Below are 20,204 nucleotides of genomic sequence, written 5' to 3'. Positions count from 1 at the left end.
CCCAGGCGACGAAGTCTCCGCTGAGCGAAACCCCCGCCAGCGGAACTTCTCCCTTGTCATCTTCCAAGCGACGAAGTCTCCGCTGAGCGAAACCCCGCCAGCGAAACTTCTCCCTTGCCATCCTGAAAGCTGGGCGTCTTCCGCTACACACCTCTAGCGGAATCCTCTTTTCGTCTTGCAAGCTGCGTGCTTTGTTCAGGGCAATATCGCTCAATAAAATACCGCCAGGCACGTCTACTGGACGCTGCTTCCTGCTGCAGTCAGCGGGGGGATATCCGCCAGAGGCGGATCCCGAGGCGACGCCTCACTCTGACAATGACCGCCACGCCGCGTTACAGTCAGACCATCCCTACGGGACACGGGGACTTGTCAACAGTCTACGATGGCCCTGATCAGGCACGTTGACCCCCGTCACTGGGGTACTAAAGATTGGGCTCGCTACCCAACACCCTCTGCTCCGTGCAGCTCCCCCTCAAAGAACAATCCGTCGACCATCCGGAGGTCTACCTTGGCCGGGGAGTGGGGGACTCCCTGGGGGGCCTAGCAAGGGCCCAGCCGAAAGGGTATAAAGCGTTTCAAATCCATGCATGGTTGACAACGTACTGACGCTAATTATGCTCTTGCAAGTCTAGCGGAAGAAAACGCTTCAAACCGCCGAACAACTCCCCAACCAAGATTGCCCTCCTTGACTGGGGACTTGGGGGACTTGTACATACATGTACATTTGCAAGCATAATTAGCTATAATGGGCCACGCTCATTGTACCGCTAAAGGTACTAATTCCAACCAAAGGAATGACATACAGGTACACCGCCAGGCGGGCTACAACCTCAGCGTCGGATCACCCCCAGATCACCGCCGACGTGCCGCCACGCACCGTGCCAAAATGGCATCAGTAGCTCCCAGAGCTGGGAACTGAAACATTTCAGTCCCACATCGAAAACAAAGAGAAGAACCTCCTCTTCCTCACCTATAAAAGGTTATCTCATCTCTCCTCATTAATTACGCATTCAATACTTACCTACTGCTACTTTGTCAACATAAATACATTGATTAACTTAGGCATCAGAGAGTTGAAGAAAGCCCAGCGCGGTCTCCCTCTGACGCCCTTTGTATTGTACTTGACAGGCAGCGGAAGCTTTGAGAGCATCACAAGTATCGATCCGCCCACCGAATCAGCGTTAACAAAGGTTCAGCTACCGCCGAACTTTTAGACATTAACAAGTTATATATTCACCATAGGAAAGACCGCGATATCTTGGAGGTCTATCAAGCAGACCTTAGTCTCTACCTCTTCAAATCATGTAGAGATTATTGCTCTTCACGAAGCAGTTTGTGAATGTATATGGTTTCGATCCATAATTACGCATGTTCAAAGAAATTGTGGTCTGAAGTCTACCACAGATGAGCCAACAAGCATTTATGAGGATAATGCTACTTGCATTGAACAAATAAATCAAGGCTACATCAAAGGCGACAACACCAAGCATATATCGCCTAAATTCTTCTACAATCAGCAACAATAGAAGCTCCTCAAGATCAAAGTGAACCAAGTTCGATATGAGGATAATGTGGCAGACTTGTTTACTAAGTCATTGCCCAAATCCACGTTCGAGAAACATGTGGCAAAAATTGGCTTGCATAAATTATCTGAACTCCCATGATCGTAGTCATCAGAGTGAGGCGCAGATATCAGGGGGAGATGTCTACATGTTCGTCTTGAAGCGTGAAGGGTGTGTTGTGCTCTTTTCCCCCTTCGACAGAGGTTATTTTTGTCCCACTGAGTTTTTGTTACTCGGCATGGTTCTTAGTGAGGCAACGATAGAGGCACCACGTTTGGGCAACACAAAGGGGAGTGTTCAAGTAAATCTTTATTTTGTGTTTGGCCCAAACTCTAGGTTACTTGACCTAGTGATAATAAGGTTTAATTAGAAGAATCTAGAGATATTCATTCATTGTATGATTACCTTTCCTTGTACAATTCACATTCTATGTCTTGTAATCCTCTATATAAAGAGACCCCTATTATCAATGAGAACACACAGTAATTTTCTCTCAATTCCTGTTTCTCTAAAACAATAATAAAATTATACATCAATACTCTACAATGAATGTTTGCCTGCATGAATTAAGTGTAAATTGGTATATGTATGGATTTTTCCTAGTACCTCTTTAGAAAATTGGTTTTATAACTAGATATATACATTGATTGTTTTGCAAGTATTCGTGTATCTAGTTTCATATACAATGGTCATCCTTCTCGTATGCACAGTATACGGTACGCCTTGATAAAAAATTAACAGAAATATGTTTTGGAATCCAGATCCTGCATTGATTATTTTTAAATATATTAAAAAAAAAATTCAACAATGTATATCACATTAGCACAGTCATTGGCATGCATTGAAATTTTTTATTTGCTCAAGGTTTTGAACTAATTTAGCTGTACATACAGTGCCCAGAGTGTGACAAACCCCTCTCTTTTGGGATCAAGAGTAGGACTTGTGCCCTACATTGTTTGCCTCGAATGAGCTAATATCACATAATTTCTTATTTGATTCAAAAAATAAAAATTAACTGTACATACGTTTGAATCAAATTACATTTAAGCATTGAATTTTTTTAAGAGATCCAACACCCAGCTCAGCTGAAAGGTCCATTTGCTGTTGACCAGGGGGTTGGTCCGTTAATATAAATGAGTCCCTAAGCTTGCCATGGCCCATTTATCCCATTCTCTCTCTCAGCTCCATAAAAACTAGAATACCAGAAAGTCAGAAACAATGAGTCCTTTAACAATAATGGCCATCCTCCTGGTTCTCCTCACATACCTTTGGTCACTCATCTCTGCCTCCTCAAAATCAAACCACAGAAAACTACCACCCAGCCCTCGGTCACTGCCAATAATTGGAAACCTCCATATGCTATGCAAACTCCCCCATCGAAGCCTCCAACAATTGGCCAAAAAATATGGACACATCATGTTCATTCGTCTAGGCAATGTTCCTACCATAGTAGTCTCCTCCCCAAAAGCCACAAAGCTATTCCTCAAAACTCATGACAATAATTTTGTCAGCCGACCAAAATCCCAATCCTCGGAGTACCTGTCTTACGGCACAAAGGGAATGATATTTTCCCAATACGGTCCTTATTGGAGCCATATGAGGAAGCTTAGCATGCTTCATTTCCTCTGTCAAGAAAAAATGGAGGCTTTCTAGCCGCTGCGAAAGGAGGAACTGGGAGTGCTGGTTATAAAGCTGAAGAAAAGTATAGAGGAAGGTGGAGTTATAAATGTTGGTGAGAAGATTGGTGTGATGATTGAGAACATAACGTATAGGATGGTGTTGGGTTGTAAAAAGGATGAGAGGTATGATTTGAAAGCCATTGTTGAGGAGACACTTTTATTGGCTGGGGCTTTCAATATATCTGATTTCGTTCCTTCCCTTGCTGCACTTGATATTCAGGTATTCATACATGGAGCTGATTTACAATTACATATACCATACTATCACCATACGCTAAACTATTTGAAATTTCAAACCAGAACCTAGTTGAATAACAGTATAGGTGAGGGAATTCTTTATCTCTACGAACTAATTTATATCAACGAAGTAGACGTCAACAAATCAACATAAGGAACCTAGTTTTAGGAAAGTACCCAGCTTCTGGCTAGTAGTAATCAATTCAGAGTAATCATTGAGTGATTGAAGATGTGTGAATAAAATTTCACTTCTTGAATCACAATAGAAACAGGCAGAATGGTATTAGACTATTGGGATTTGTTTGGAAGTTAAAAAATATTTTAAAGATGCTGTAGTAGCTTAATCTGTGGTCGATTAATTTCCCCTAATTTGCTCAAATTGAGATGGAGGAAGAATCAGACAAATCTAAACCTAAAATGACTCCCTAGTATTGCACGTTTTCGTTGTTAGAGGTAGAGCAGCAGTATATGACATAGATTAAGTTAATTAATTAGATAAGGAGCTAGATTGATCAGAGTCTTTTGCTCAAGTGCTACGAGTCTTATAATTTGTCATGCAGCAGTAGCTATCTTGTCCCTCGATTAGTTGAACAAGCTCGAAGATAATATAGTAGTAGCTCTCTTGTCCCTCAAGTAATTAAAAAACTGATACTGGAATGGAAATTTTGTTCATACGTTCAATTACTCAGTGCACTTCCTTCCAACTAAAGTTTAGTAGGGAAGCCTTTTTCTGGTGATCTGATCTTAGGGTAGATAGCAAAATATAATAACATGCATAGTATTATGGAATCTTAATGATGCAATGATTCCTTTCTCTCAGGGATTGACTAAGCGCTTAAAGAAAGTTAGCAAGATGATGGATCAACTCCTGGATAAGATATTAGACGAGCATGAACAAGTTTCCAATACTAAGAATGGGAAACAAGGCCAGCATGGGGACTTTGTAGACATGTTGCTTTCATTAACGAACCAACCGCTGAAGCCAAATGATGAGCAAGTACACTTTCTTGATCGAACAAATATGAATGCCATTGACATGATCGTGGTGGCTATAGATACTTCAGCCACAATGATTGTTTGGAGCCTTGCTGAGCTCTTGAGGCATCCAAGGATCATGAAGAATCTCCAAGAAGAGCTCCAAAGTGTGGTGGGTATGGACAAATTGATAGAAGAATCAGATTTGCCCAAGCTGGATTACTTGAGTATGGTGGTGAAGGAGAGCTTCAGACTACACCCAGTTGCACCGTTACTAGTCCCACGTGAATCTATTGAGGACATTACAATCGATGGATATGACATACCCAAAAAGTCTTGGATCATAGTAAACATCTAGAGCATTGGAAGAGATCCTAATGTTTGGTCAGAAAATGTGGAAGAATTTTATCCTGAAAGGTTCATGAACAACAATATCAACCTCCGGGGACATGACTTTCAGCTTATCCCATTTGGGTCTGGGCGAAGAGGTTGTCCCGGTATGCAATTAGGGCTAACCACAATTCAGCTAGTTTTGGCACAGCTGGGCCACTGCTTTAACTGGGAGCTCCCAACTGGCATGCAACCTCAAGACTTGGACATGGCTGAGAATTTCGGTTTAAGTATGTCAAAAGCCAAACACTTGCTTGCCAAGCCAACTTACCGTCTTATGTAGGTGGTGTTTTTTTAATGTAATCTATTGAATAAGGAATCTTATTTATCCTTTTCAAACTCAATAAACATTGATCCATCTAACAGTTTGCAGCTTAAACAAATGTGAGCAATGCAATTAATATAATGATTTGAGATTTCATCAGTATTATTGTTGGATCTCACCGAAAGATCCAGTGCTGAGAACCAAAATTTTGCATAACTCCATATCTTTACGTAATTTTTTTTTTTTAAACTACAATGTATATCTCGTCATCGCAACCATGTTGATATGCATGAGATTATTCATCTGCACTATTTGTACTATTTTAGCGATACGTTTGAATCTAACTAAATTTTTTTTGTGAGATCCAATGCCCAGCTAAAAAGTTCATTTGTTTGGAGCCATTACAAAAGTGTGTCTGATAGGGGTGTGGCTATTGGCTGATTTTTTAAAACTGTCTTGCTTTGGTCTGAGTTTACAGTTGCCTTGATATACTCCATGGACTGGAAACTGATTTTAGGATTTTATATGCTTTCATCTCTACCAATAGATTGAATTTGCCATTAGCTATGTAGTCATTGCGCAATGACTGTCTAGTTGGCTTGGCATTCTCGACTAGCTAGTTGGATAATGGATATTGGATCTTTGGATAGTTTATGATCACCTGCCAATACAGTTTAATTATATATTTGATACTGAATGATGAAAAAGATATATTAGGTGATATACCTTGTGTAGCACAATATTGATAAACAAGACTTCTCTTTGGCGGAACTATACAAGAAATACTAATTTTACATGCCTAATTAATGATAAAGAATTGCCCACGATCATTCTTTTTGCCTAGGGTTTAAGTCTCCTTTTTTGAAAGGGGTTTGGAACCCAGCTTACCTGGGAGGCTCAACCCCATGTCTGATTTCATTTATAATACTAATATTAAGATTTTGCAACGGGGGGACATAATTAATTAAGTCTCCTTTTATGAACATAGGATGTTCATCAATGATACGCTAAAAATAGACGCTCAACTTAACCCTGCAAAATTGTAGTTGTTAGTATAGAATAATTAGGGATCGTTCAAACCGGGGATTGAGGGTACACAAGTAATTACATAATAAATAAAGAATAAAAAAAGTAAGGAATCAAAGTATGAATATAAATATATACAAAAATAATGAAAGAATGAGTGAACATGAAATTGTAACAAAGGGGGTTTTAGGTTTTGTAACACAAAAAATTAAAGTAAAACATAAAAACAATGCGGGATTTACAATGATATGAATGAAGATGTTAGAGATTCGGAAATCCACCACCAAAACATGCTCAAGACAAATTTGTTATCCTAGTTTCAATTACCAAGTCATGAAAAGGTTTCAATCAAGAACAAACCATGAACGCACTGCATAAGTTCTTATTACTTCCCTAGATTACTTAAGCAAGATGAACACACCATTACGAAGCCTTTAGAATAAGCAATCAAGGTATAGAACGCTATCCTATCAAAAATTTATTCTAAGCATTAATCACATGTGGAAGTTTGATCGAAACAAGTATCCAGAACAAGTGTGGAATGCCTACCTAGCATGCAATCCTTTTTATTTAGTTTCACCTATTGTCCTATAGGTTTTACTACCATTGAAATAAGCATTATTAACAGTTTAGGAGATTAAAATACCTATTTCTACCCCCACTCACATGTTCATAATATTTTATGTGCGCATTCATAAAACATAAACATGAAAGAGTTATTTGTAAACCAAAACCAAATAAACAAATTCACAACGAAGTAGCTAGTTTCAAAACTACGAATCAAAACAATGTCAAAACCATGTCTTAGGGCTTCAAACCTCACCCTTAACAAAAGTACTGTTGAAGGATGTCGACATAATGTGTGCCTCTTCAAACTAGGGTTTAGTCATTGAGTTGTAATAGAGAAGGTTCTAGATTACTTAGTTATGTTCGGATTCTATTACCTTTTATGTACTCTGTAATTCCCTATTTAAAGGGCTCCTATTATCAATGATACACACACAATTCTCTCTGCAATTCCATTCTTCTACAACACGTTATCAGCACGAGCCCTAACCCTAGCCTAAGAAAAAAAGAAAAGAGAAACAACACCCTAAAAAACCCTCATCACCAAAACTGCCGCAGCTTTTCAACCCTAGCCGCAGCCTCTGCTGCCCCTACCGTGCACTTGCTAGCCCGCCAACCTACCTCCTTGCTACCGCACCTACACATCCTGCTGCAGCACCTAGCCTGCACATCCTGTTGCTGCACATGCACACCTTGCTGCCACTGCTGCTGCTTTCCTGCACTGTTGCCTACCGCATCTTGCTGCTTGCTACTGCCCTGCATATCAAACTCGCTGCTGCCCAACTCCTGCTGCTGTCGAAAAAACCCTGCTGCTACCAATAGTTGTTGCTGCTAATGCCAATTGTTGCTGTTGCTGCTGCCCTAACACGCCTGCTCCAACATGCGCGTGTTTTCAAGCCCCAAAATCAACGTAAGTTTTTGTTATTAAAGTTGCTGCTTTCTTGTATTTTATATTCCTTTTATTTTCTGCAAAATTTTGGAATATATGAACATGGTTTTGAGTATTTAATAAGTGGAATTGTGGGGATTCACGCTTAAGTATGTGGCGCCCGGATATTACATGAACAAAAGGAGCAACATGTAAATTTGATGTAGGCATAAAGTTGATCTTCATGTGCTCGAGTTATATGGCATTATCGTTTAGAAGCCATTACTTCATGAATTTGTTTCAATTTAATCAGTCGCTGTGTTTTCTGTCATATCTTTTCAACATTTTTATAACATTACATGGTTTCATTATGTGCAAGAAACGCAATAACATGGCATTACTTATTTTAAGGACAAAAAAAAAAGTACAATATCGAAATTAATGAAAAGAGAATTGGCATAATTGATAATTCACATTCATAATTGGATACATACGTAACACAGTTGTTGATTATAGACTAACCCCTCAGCATTGACCACCATGCAATCAGATGTATAATTAATCGCACCAGCCACCAGCAAAAATCGCATGGGAGTAAAAATTGGGATAATTATACAACAACTGTTGGTACTATTCAATCACTCGGATTTCTCCGTGTCACTTTCCGGGAACAAAGTCGGAAGCAAATTAATGACCAGGCATTGTTGTTAACAGGGTCAACTAAGTTGTGGGCCAAATTCTCTGTTGGTCCCTTCCCGGTAACAATGGCCTGTTCGAAGAATCAGAACATGGATAACATGGCCAATCTCCTATTCTTGAGCTCCTTCACCTTAAGCTCAGCAAAAGCTTCTGGATCTTCAGCAAGACCTAATGGATCCAAACTCCCACCTGGATATAGTGGGTCTATCACCTCACGGAGAGGTCCACCGGCAATTCTGTTGCCTTCAACCGCACCCATCAAGATAACTTGTGTCACACAAATTGCCGAAATGCTTTGAGCATTGAACATGAACTAAGCTTCGGTTTTTCGTTTCCCAAGTAATCTAGTCCACCCTCACTTAGTATGTGGGCTCCAGCCAGAGGCGGAGGGAGTTAGAGGCACACTGGGTCACGTGCCCCAGTTTTGTTTTTCAAAATTTATATATTACATATTAACGAGTTGGTTGAACGAATGATGCTCCAGTTCGATCAGTTGGTAGGGCACAAGACTCTTAACATTGTTGTTGGGGGTTCGATTCCCATGGGTGTCCTGATTTTTTTCTTCAGACCAAAGAAAGAAGTGCAGACCAATTATCATTTTTGGACCCAAGTTTTGAAATTGGGTGATTCTAGTTAGACCTCCAAATTTGATATTTGGACCTCCAACTTTTTTCAATTATCAATAAATTTTGCCAACTCATATGAAAAAACAAATAAAGACAGAGAGAAAAAAAAAAAAAAAAAACAAATACTCTTCTTACCTCCCCCAAATATAACATTCAATTAATTTTTTTTCCAGAATTTCCTTATATTTCTTATATACATCAATTAGAAAATATGGCTGCATAAGTATGTGGTGGAAGTATATGTACATGTTTTCTCTTGGAAGATCGATAAGTTGGCTAAAACTTACGCTAATGATATAATGCTCAGAAAATAAATAACTGCAATGCAGAATTGGCATAATTGACATAGAACATTCATAATTTTACTCCTGGATACATATCACAGTTGTTGATCATATTTTAACATCTCTGCATTACTAACTAACGAGAAGATATATAACTAAGCACACCAGCAAAAATCGCATACATGGTAGTGAAAATGGGCATATTACACAACAACTATCGGCACAATTCAATCACTCGGAGTAGAGGTCATCATGGGCCGGGCTAGGGCTGGCCCTACCCTAAATTTTAGGACTTAGGGTAGGGCTGGGAGGGGCCTAGTCAAAGTCAACAAAATTTAGGGCCGGGTAGGGTAGAGCCGAGGCTTAAATATGTTAACCCTTACCCGCCCGAAAAGCCCGAGTCGGCCAAAAGGGCCGGCCTTCCAAATAGGGCCGAAATGGGCCTAAAAGGGCTTTAATTTGTTTGACAAAAAGAAATACATTATTCTTTTTCCTTAAAATGTGGCTTCATTGTCATATAGGCAATATAAGACTCATTGTTTTTTGTTGATCATATTTAATATATATATATATATATATATTGAGATTAACTTATAAGTTATAACATTTATAAATATTAGTTAATGAGGTTATATTTAATTAACTTTCTCTCTAAATCTCTAAATTAATTTTTATTTAACAAAGGAAACAAGAATTAAAGAAAATAAAGCTCAGGAAATCAATTACCAAAAAAGAGATAAGTTGTATGCTATAGAAAAAAGATAAATTTATTTTTAAAATAGAAAATATTAGGGCTTAAATGGGCGGGCCTAGAGGGCCGGGCTGAGCTCGGCCCTAACGGGCTCAAACGGGTAGGGCGAAGGGCCGGGCCGGGTTTCAATTGCATGGCCCTTACCCTACCCTATTTGAGAAAGGGTCGGGCTAGCCCGCCCTTATGCAAGGGCCGGGTAGGGCTTCGGCCCTATGGGCAGGGCGGGCTTTGGGCCGAAGGGCCAAATGATGACCCCTAACTAGGAGTTCCCAGTCTCACTTTCGGGGAACAAAGTTGTGTAAAGACTATAGTACAAAATCAACATGATAAGGGTTGTAGATTGCCTACACGTGTTGAGCATCTGATGGGGAGAAAGAAAATTAGTTAGTAGCTGATTACTATAAGTAGCGGTCAAGTGCAATTAGAAGTGTTAAGCAATTAGGTCCTTCTGAAAACAATCAGAAAGATATCAAAGTAATTCTCAGTTTTATCTTTGCTTTCCTCTGTTTTTCTTTTTTCTTCGTCTTCAACCTTTCACCATCTTCAACTACCTATCTCTCTCTCTCAAACTGTTTTTTCTCTCTGCTAGTTTGAGAGTCGTCGTCAGCGCCTTCACCCTTTGTGGTGTGTCTCCACCCTTCTTTGTGGTGAGTTTTCCCTAAGCTTTGTCTTAGATCTGAGGCTCTATGTCTCATTTTCTTTATCTTTTTCTTTGCTCCAGCCCAATTTATCTCCAAATGCCCAGATTTATCTTCACTTCTCTCATCCTTATACAGCTCCCCTTCTCATCCTCTACCTCGTTTTTTTCTTTTTCCACAATTCTACCACCACACTTGTGCTCAACCTGGGGATATACACCTAACTCTACACCTGGAAATAGGTGCCGAACCGGCACTCCCCCGACGTGTGTGGACGTCGCCGGACCAATGGTGTTGTGTTGCTCGGTGGTCTCCACCACCATGACTGCCGATTTTATGTCTTTGGGTACCTTTATCCTTTTTGTGCAGACTGTTTGGGTATGGAGAATGATGGTGGAAAAATCTTTAGCATTTAGAACTGAAGCTTTGGTCGATGTTACTCTCTCTGTAGCTTGGTGGGCAGCAGCCATGGCGGCGGCTTGTCTATTGGAGGCAGTCCTTTGTGGTTTTAGATCTAGGGTTGTTTTGATTGTTGTTGGGCTTTTGGGCCTCGGTTTATTATTTTCTGTAAGATGTAGGTTAATTAAGCTTTTGTCTATTGGGCTTCTAGGCCTAGGACTATTACTTCCTTATGCACATCTACAGTTGTAGTAAGTTTTCTGGTAATGAATGAACTATTTGACGAAAAAAAAACAAAAAAACTTTCACCATCTTCATCAAAATCTTAACATGGTATCAGAGCCCATGGTGGCCTGACCATCACTTCACCAACACTTCTCCGCTGCAATTTCAATTCAAAACCCTAATTTCGTAGCCTTATTTGTTCGATTACCAGTCTAAAGAACCAAAATTTGTTCAAATACCAGACAAAATCAACAAGAAAACCAAAAAAAACTAGATATAAAATCATCAATTACCAGTGAAAGAGAAGTTGTCTCTACTCGGATCTATTCAGTTTGTTCTTAATTCGTTGAAATATGTTCATGAATCAAGCTATTTGTGTTACTCATCAAGATTACTCTTCAAGATTTAGTCTTTTGGTATCCAGTTCTGAAGAAAAATGGCGTATTCTACTCAAACCTGCAACACCATCTCGGTTAGATTGGACGAGACTAATTACCCTGCTTGGGTTTTTCAAATGCAACATCACCTCAAAGGTCATGGTCTCTTGAAGTTTGTTGGTGGTTCACACCCCTGCCCACCTCAATTTCTTATTGGCAATGATGGGTCTCTTACAACTGATAACACAAGACCTCATGAAAAATGGCTAGAGCAGGATAGCTTTGTGATTTCTATGATCATAACTACACTTTGTGTTGATGCACTTACTCTAGTAATTGGTTGTCAAACATCTATGGAATTATGACTTACTCTCAAGGAAAGATATGCTATTATTTCTGATTATGCAATTAAAGGCTGCATTATAGAACATTCAAAAAGGCTCTGACTCAATAGACAAGTACTTGTTGCATTTTAAATACACTAGTACAAAAATTGAATCAGACGACACATTATAGTTTTCTGTCGTCTAATTGATTTATATTTTTTTGTACATCGTTTTTATAAAACCTGTCGTCTAATATGGAATTATGAACTAGTTCACAAGACGTTTAAGGATAAAACTGTTGTATGACCCTAAAAAAATTGAGCGGCAAGTTTCCCACAATGTCTGTGGTGCCAAACCTCATCTCAAACCCGAAATTTCCCCCAACATGTATTAATCATACGACTAGAAACAATAAAACTGTGGTCTGATTAACATGTTTGGCAGAAAGGAAGGAGATTCCCACCATCAGTTATCTCCAACTCCTCAACGAGGGAAGTCAAATTGATAGGAGACAAATTTCAAATTTAAAACTCATGTACTTAGACCACATATATTGTTATAAAATTCTATTGTGTGAGTCTTCATAGAGGTTGTCCAAATTCATAGCACAGGGCTTGAAACCTGTACTTACATGAGCATTTGCCAAGCATAATTAGCTAGAATGAGCCACGCTCATGTTACCGCCAGCTATACCAACTACCACCAACTGTGTAACCCACGGAAACACAACTACGCAGGCTACCGCCTGAGCCCCTGCTCACCCCCAGATCACCGCTGAAGCACCACCACGCGCCGCGCCAAGATAGCATCAGAAGCTCCAGAAGCTGGGAACTGAAACATATCAGTCCCACATCGAAAGTAAGAAAGAGGCCAGCCTCTTCCCAACCTATAAAAGGGTATCTGCTCTCTCCTCATTAATTATGTATTTACTACTTACCTACTGTTACATTGTCAACATAAATACATTGACTAACTTAGGTATCGGAGAAGAGAAGACCGCCTAGCTCGGTCTCCCTTTGACTCCTCTTTGTATTTTACTTCACAGGTAGCGGGAATATCTATCAAATCGCAAGTAACGGTCCTCCCATCGGACCAGCGTTAATCAAGGTTTAGCTACCGCTGAACTTTAAACATTAACATTGGCATCGTCTTTGGGAATCCTTGAGCAAAAGGCCATCCCACCACAACAATCACCATGACTAACGGTAGCGGGGAAAACGCTGAAGAGCAGGCTGATCAATCCACCAACCCTCATCCCACCAACCTAACGACTAACGTTAACCGTGCACTATTCAACAAACTAGTCAACCCTAGCAGGGAACCCCAGATTACTCCCCAGGTCCAACCAACTCAAACTACGGCGGAAGCTCGGCTGAGTAGCAATCGCACATAGGTGCAGGACCTCGCTATTATGTATGAGCTGGCACTGGCGGACCTCCACAAGCCAAATAGGGAGCGCGAGCAGGAGCGTAGAGAAAAGGCCGAGGCCCAAAAGCAGGTGGCCACGCTGATGTCAAGATTTGACGAGCTGAAGAAGGCGCTGGAAGCAAATGCTAACCCAGCGCAGAGAGAGCAATCGAGGAGTACCAGACGTAGTCGACCCAATACCGGCGGATTAGTACCTGCACCAATCATACAGATGCAGGTACCGCTGAACCCACTAGAACTATTAGGAATGGGCCCACCTCCCCTGCCCCGACTAATGTTGGAGCAGGAAGTGGAGTCACAGCCGCACACCAACCGCTCGGTAATCAGGGCTAGAACTGAAGGTAATCCACCTGCCCCGAGGCGGGAGCTGGCATAGAGGAACCTCCGGGAGGGGCTCGCTGGCGACGCAACCGCCCTAATCCTGGAAAGGATGCAACAATTTGAGCAAAGGCTAATCCGGGCGGAGGCAGGCGCCCCAGCGCCAATTCCAAATCCGCTCTTTGCATCCAGGCCAGGACCATTCACCACCAGGATCCTGCATACCATCCGGCCGGCACATGCCAAAATACCAAAGATGATACATTACGGTGGCATGACTGACCCCTTCGTCCACATGGACACCTTCAAAAAAGTTACTAACAATAAGGGGTTCGATGACGCCACCCTCTGCCACTTATTCAGCGAAACGTTGGATAGCGAGGCAATTAGTTAGTTCTTTGAGTGCCTGCCATGATCCATTGACTCATTCCACGCACTGTCAAACGCTTTCCTCTCTCAGTTCATCTTGTTGGCCGCCCGACACCACAACACAAGTTAGTTTTTCAACGTCAAACAGGGCATAGAGGAAACATTGAAGTCATTCATCACCAGGTGGCGAGCGGCAGCATATCAATGCCGAGATCTTGATAAAACAATGGCGCTGGCAGCCTTTAAGCAAGGACTCCTAAAGGGACCATTTCTGTATCATCTCAATTATAACCACCCAAATGCGGCATATGACCACTTCATGGGCGAAGCCGTCATCCATGCACAGGCAGAATTCATCACATATGGAGAAACCCCACCTCCTCCGCCAACACCAGTAAAGGCCACTCAGCCTTCCTCCAGCCATCAGCAGACAGCTGACAAAACCCCTGCTTCACCGCCAACTGATAAGAAAAGAGAGTGGCAACAGGGCAACCACCAGAGCAAGCGACAGAAAGACCAGCATTACCACAAGGGCAACCGCTCATCCCAGGGGGATAACCGTAACAAACAGACGGAGTTCTCCCAGCGGTACGCAGTGTTCACAGTCCTCACGGCCTCATATGAAGAGATATACGACCAGTGCAAGGACCAAATCCCACTGCCACCCCCAAGACAGTACCCAAGAGTGGGAAAATCTAGAAACACTAGCAAGTGGTGCAAGTATCACGAGGACAGCGGTTACAACACTAATAACTGCAACGCTCTCAAGACTGCAATTGAGACTTTGTATCGTGATGGTAAGTTGGAACAGTTCAAGGTGCATCAGCCTCCACCTGTGGTGGCCAACATCGAGCCCATGCGCTGCATCAACACCATCGACAGCGGCGCTCCAATCACCAACATGTCTCATAGGGCAAGAAAGCGGTCTCATAGGGCAAGAAAGCGCTATGCAAGAGCTAACCACCCTAAGGAATTTTGCAACATCAGCTATGAGAGATCCGCTAAACTCCCAAGGGCTGGTTGGGAACCCATCACCTTCTCGGAGGAGGAGGAACGCGGCGTGCACCTACCCCGCTACAATCCATTTTTGATTGATGCCATGCTTGATAAATGGTCAGTGGAAAGGGTCCTTGTCGACAGTGGTTCCGCTGTCAATGTCATCTTCAATGGCTGCTACTACCAACTACAGCGGAATATAAAGCTACTACAGGATCATGAGCCACTGTTCAGCTTCTTTGGTGATGTCACAGAACCGCTTGGTTCTGATTACATGCGCCTGGTCATCGACGCAAGCCCATGCACAGTGAAAATACATACAGAGTTCATCGTTGTCGATTGCTTCAGCTCATACAACGCCATCATCGGTCAACCAGCGGTCAAAAAACTAAAGTGCATCATAGCCGGGTACATGCTTCTCATGAAGTTCCCTACACCCAACGGGATTGGCTGTGTGAAAGCAAGTCAACAACTGGCACGAGAATGTTATTCAACGACTGTGTCTCGGTCGACGCGCCGCCATGAGATCTTAACTGTGGGAAGCCATGCACCAACACCATATCTTTTTTAGGACCGTAGGGATGATGAGGAGAAATATGTAAAAAAGGAGCTTGTCAACCCTGAAACATCATTGAAGGTCATCAGCATCTCCGTCAACCACCCTGAGTGGACAGTCTGCATAGGCGCTCAGCTAGCCCCTGAGATAGCGGCAGAGCTCACTCAGTTTCTACGTGACAACGCCACTGTCTTTGCATGGTCTTACGCTGATATGCCAGGAATCTCCCCTGAAATCATTACGCACAAGTTAAGCATAAAGCCATCCTTCTATCCAGTCAAGCAGCAGTGAAGGGCCTTTGACGAGGAGAGATATCATGCAATAGGGGAGGAGGTTGCCAAGCTCCACGATATTGGATTCATCCACCAAGTCAATTATTCTCAATGGATTTCCAACTTGGTCATAGTCAAGAAACCTAGCGGCAAGTGGCGGATGTGCATAGACTTTAAGGGTCTCAACAAAGCATATCCCAAGGATAGCTTCCCACTACCCCGCATTGATCAATTGGTCGATGCAACCGTTGGATACGAGCTGCTCAGAATGATTGACGCCTTCTCCAGCTATAATCAAATCAAGATGCGCCCCGGCGACCAAGAGTGCACCACCTTCACAACCGACAAGGGCCTATACTGCTACAATGTCATGCCTTTGAAGAACCCTGGGGCAACATACCAGCGGTTGATGAACGCCATGTTCACGGAACACCTTGGAAAAATAATTAAGGTCTACGTGGACGACATGTTGGTCAAGAGTATCAAAGCTAGCGGACACGTGGCAAACCTCCGCATCATATTCGCCATTCTTTTTGCCTATGGCATGCGCCTCAACCCAGAAAAATGTTTCTTCGGCATCACCACCAGCAAATTTCTGGGTTACATCTTCAGAGAACGGGGCATTGAGGCCAACCCTGACAAGGTGCATGCCATCCTCAACATGAAGGCCCCGGAATGGAAGGTACACGTTCAGAGCCTACAGGGAAAGCTAACCACCCTCTCTCAGTTCATCTCCAGACTCACTGACAGATGCCTCCCATTTTTCAAAGTTTTGAAAATGACCCACAAGAAAGAAATTGACTGGACCCCAGACTGCGAGGAGGCATTCCAGAGCCTGAAGGAATACTTGACGGCATTCCCACTTCTTTCCATTCCTGTACAAGGTGAGGTGCTGTACATTTACTTGGTGGTATCCCCATCAGTGATAAGCTGCGCCATTGTTCGGTGGGAGCCAGGAAGAGCTTCCAGTATTCTACGCCGACAGAGGCATGAATGGGGCAGAAACAAGATATACCCCCTTGGAGCAGCTAGCCCTCGCACTCATTGTCGCTGCTAGATGCCTCCGCCAGTACTTTCAGGCCCACACAATTCATGTCCTAACAAATCAACCGCTGAGGCAGGTAATGTAGAATCTTGAGCACTTAGGACGCCTTAGCAAGTGGGCCATCGAGCTCAATGAGTTCGATATTGACTACAAGCCAAGGACTACCATGAAAGGCCAGGCGATGGCAGATTTCATCGCTGAGCTCACCAAGCGTCAGGATGAACCCAACCCAAGGGTAGAGGCCAGCACAGAAATGGTAACCGCTGAAGAACCGGCCCCACAGCAGTCAGACTAGAATCTCTATATGGACGGCTCTGCTTGTTCCAAGGCATGTGGCGCCGGAATCATCTTGACAGGATCGGGAATAAAGGTGGAATACGCGTTAAAGTTCAATTTCACAGCCTCAAACAACATGGCGGAGTATGAAGCCCTCATTGCAGGCTTACTCCTTGCCATCGACTCAGGGGCTGACAACGTCAACATATTCAGCGATTCCCAACTAGTCGTTAACCAGGTCAACGACAGCTTCCAGGCCAAAGACCAGCAGTTAGAGGAGTACTTGGGATACGTCAAGAAGCACCTCCAAAAATTCAAATTTCACACCATCACGCAGATCCCTAGGGAAAAGAACGTCAAGGTTGATTCACTGGCATGACTAGCAACCGCCTAACCTCACCAAAGTCCAGCGGACACAAGGGTGGAATGCCTTGACAAGCCAAGCATCACAAAAAACCTGGCTAAAATTTTCAGCATTGAGGTCAATCCCAGCTGGATGAATGAAATCATCGAGTACAAGTGCAATGGAACACTGCACACCGACAAGGTCGAGGCAAGGTATCTTAAGCGGAGAGCAACCCCCTACAACATCCAGAATGGCAAGCTGTACCGCCAGGGATTCACCCATCCTAACCTCTGATGTCTCACCCCAGAGGAGGGAAGGGCTGTTCTGGAAATCATACACGCAGGAGAATGCGGAAACCACTCCGGTGCCATATCTCTGGCCAACCGCACAATGCGACAGGGCTACTTCTGGCCCACGCTCGGTGACAACGCCAGGAAGGTTTCCAGGTCTTGCCACAAATGCCAACAGTACGCTGACCTTCGCCATGCACCGGCAGAACCTTTGTCAATTATCATTGGTCCATGTATTCAATCCATGTGGGGCCTAGACTTGCTCGGCAAATTTCCAACCTCCAGGGATCAGTTCAAGTACATCATTGTCACCATAGATTACAACAGCAAGTGAATCAAACCAGAACCGCTTACAACAATAACTACAGCCAAGGTAACCCACTTCCTCTGGAAGAACATATACTGCCGCTACGGCGTCCCCCATACCATCATCACAAACAACGGTACACAGTTCAACATCAAGGAACTCATATCTTTCACCGCTAACCTGGGCACCAAGATGGGCTTTGCATCTGTCGCTCACCCCCAAACCAAAGGCCAAGTCGAAGCAGCAAACAAGATAATCAAGAAGCTGCTGAAAAAGAAACTCGACGACGCCAAGGGTCTATGGGCGGAGAAACTCCCGGAACTGCTGTGGGCCATCAGGACTGCCCCAACTTCCGCCACCGGTGAAACACCATTCTATATGATGGTCGGCATTGAAGCCGTCCTACCCATTGAGATCACCCAACCTACCGCTAGGGTCGAGGGCTACTGCTCCGAGACCAACGACGAGGGCGTTAGCCTCGACAAGGACCTCTTCGAGGGGAAACAATACAAGGCCCATTTGCACAACTAGCAAAACAAGCAGCGGGTATCACATTTCTACAATGCCAGAGTCAAAGCCCGAAACCTCCAACTGGGGGACTGGGTAATGAAGGAAGTCATTCCACCGCCAACGTCACTCCGTCCAACTTGGGAAGGACCATACAAAATTGTGGAAGTCGTTAGCCCCGGCACCTTCTACTTAATGGACAAGGATGGTGTCACAAAGACCCACCCTTGGAATACTGAACACCTTCGGTATTTTTACAAATATTCATACTGCTACCCAAGCATCTTGACTTAGCTAAATTTTTGTTCTATATTTAGCTAAGGGAAGCTACCCAACGGGTACAACCCCGCTTTTGTAAACGCTGATCTTTCAGCTATCAATGAAACGAGGAATTATTCAAACCATTGTCACCACGTCCAAGCACAAAAATTAACTGGCAACGCCAACAATATTCGGCGGACCACGTCCGCTACATCGTGCACTTGGAACAATTTTAATTCCTTTAATGTTTCGTTAATTGACAAAAGCCGAAGTCAAAACTGTAGCGGTATGTCAACATGCAAGCAATGCAATCATAAGAAACAATCCCACACTTAGAAAATTTCAGAGAGACTACGTTTCATATATCTAGGGTGGGGACTACTCGCCCAAAAGGTACTGTCAAAATTACAAAAACAAGAGGCCTTAGCGGCGTTACAAAAGGCTACGATGCAGTCTTCAAGGATGGTTGGGCGTAGCAGCGGCACTCTCTTTGATTACCGTAGGCTGTGGGCACACCAGGCGACTCGTCTTGTCCGTGCCATGAGCGGTGGGGCTCGGCGTCACCATAGTGCCGTCTTCCCTAGTGTTGGCCGCCATAAACTCGGCACTTGACACTTCGGATTGGGTTGGCAGGGGAGTCCACTGACCATCAACTGTCGGACCATGGTCACTCTCACCACTGCCAGAGCGCGCACCCCCAGTATGGCCAACAGCAGACCCACCCACTACCACCGGCAGTTGGCATGAAGTATTGGCGAACTGAGACGCTTTGACCTAGAGGTGGGAAACGGGCTGCTAAGCACGAGCACGGCACTGGCCCAGCAAGCTTAAAATTGGCCCGGCACAGTCCAAGCCAGTTAGTGGCCCGGCACGACCTGAGCACGTTAGAATAACGGGCCTGGTTGGGCCTTGGAATATTAGCCCATTGGCCCGGCCCGACTAGAGCCAGTAATGGGCCCGGGAAGGCCCAAGCAAGACATATTTGGGTAGGCCCGTTTCAAAAGCAAAATTTCATTTTGTTTTTAAAAATATTAAAAAACCACAATGATGAGATTTGAATATTAGACCTCCTAATTTAAAATCTCATGACAATTCCACCAATACTATTTCTTTTATGTTGTCAAAATAGTGAAAAAAAAAAACATTATATCCTTGTTTTGACATAAAGTATTTTTTCTAAATATTAAATATATGTTTATGAATAAAGACTAATCTCATAATAATACAACTATAGAATGAAGGAAAGAATAATATGATACTAAATCTTCATTATATTAATAAAGATTAATCTCACAATAATATACTAAAAGCAATATATTTTGAATTATTTTTTCTTTCT

General features: G+C 43.1%; 2 pseudogenes; one reads left to right on the top strand and one right to left on the bottom strand.

Moving 5' to 3' along the window:
* Window positions 1-2,773: 2,773 nt before the first annotated feature.
* Window positions 2,774-5,138, top strand: LOC112184621 (annotated as a pseudogene).
* Window positions 5,139-8,226: 3,088 nt separating this feature from the next.
* The window catches only part of LOC112184620, a 33,151-nt pseudogene continuing 21,173 nt past the window's right edge, over window positions 8,227-20,204 (bottom strand).

The sequence above is a fragment of the Rosa chinensis genome, chromosome 2, assembly GCF_002994745.2.
Source record: "Rosa chinensis cultivar Old Blush chromosome 2, RchiOBHm-V2, whole genome shotgun sequence".
NCBI lineage: Eukaryota > Viridiplantae > Streptophyta > Magnoliopsida > Rosales > Rosaceae > Rosa > Rosa chinensis.
This window is presented reverse-complemented; position numbering and strand designations above follow the sequence as displayed.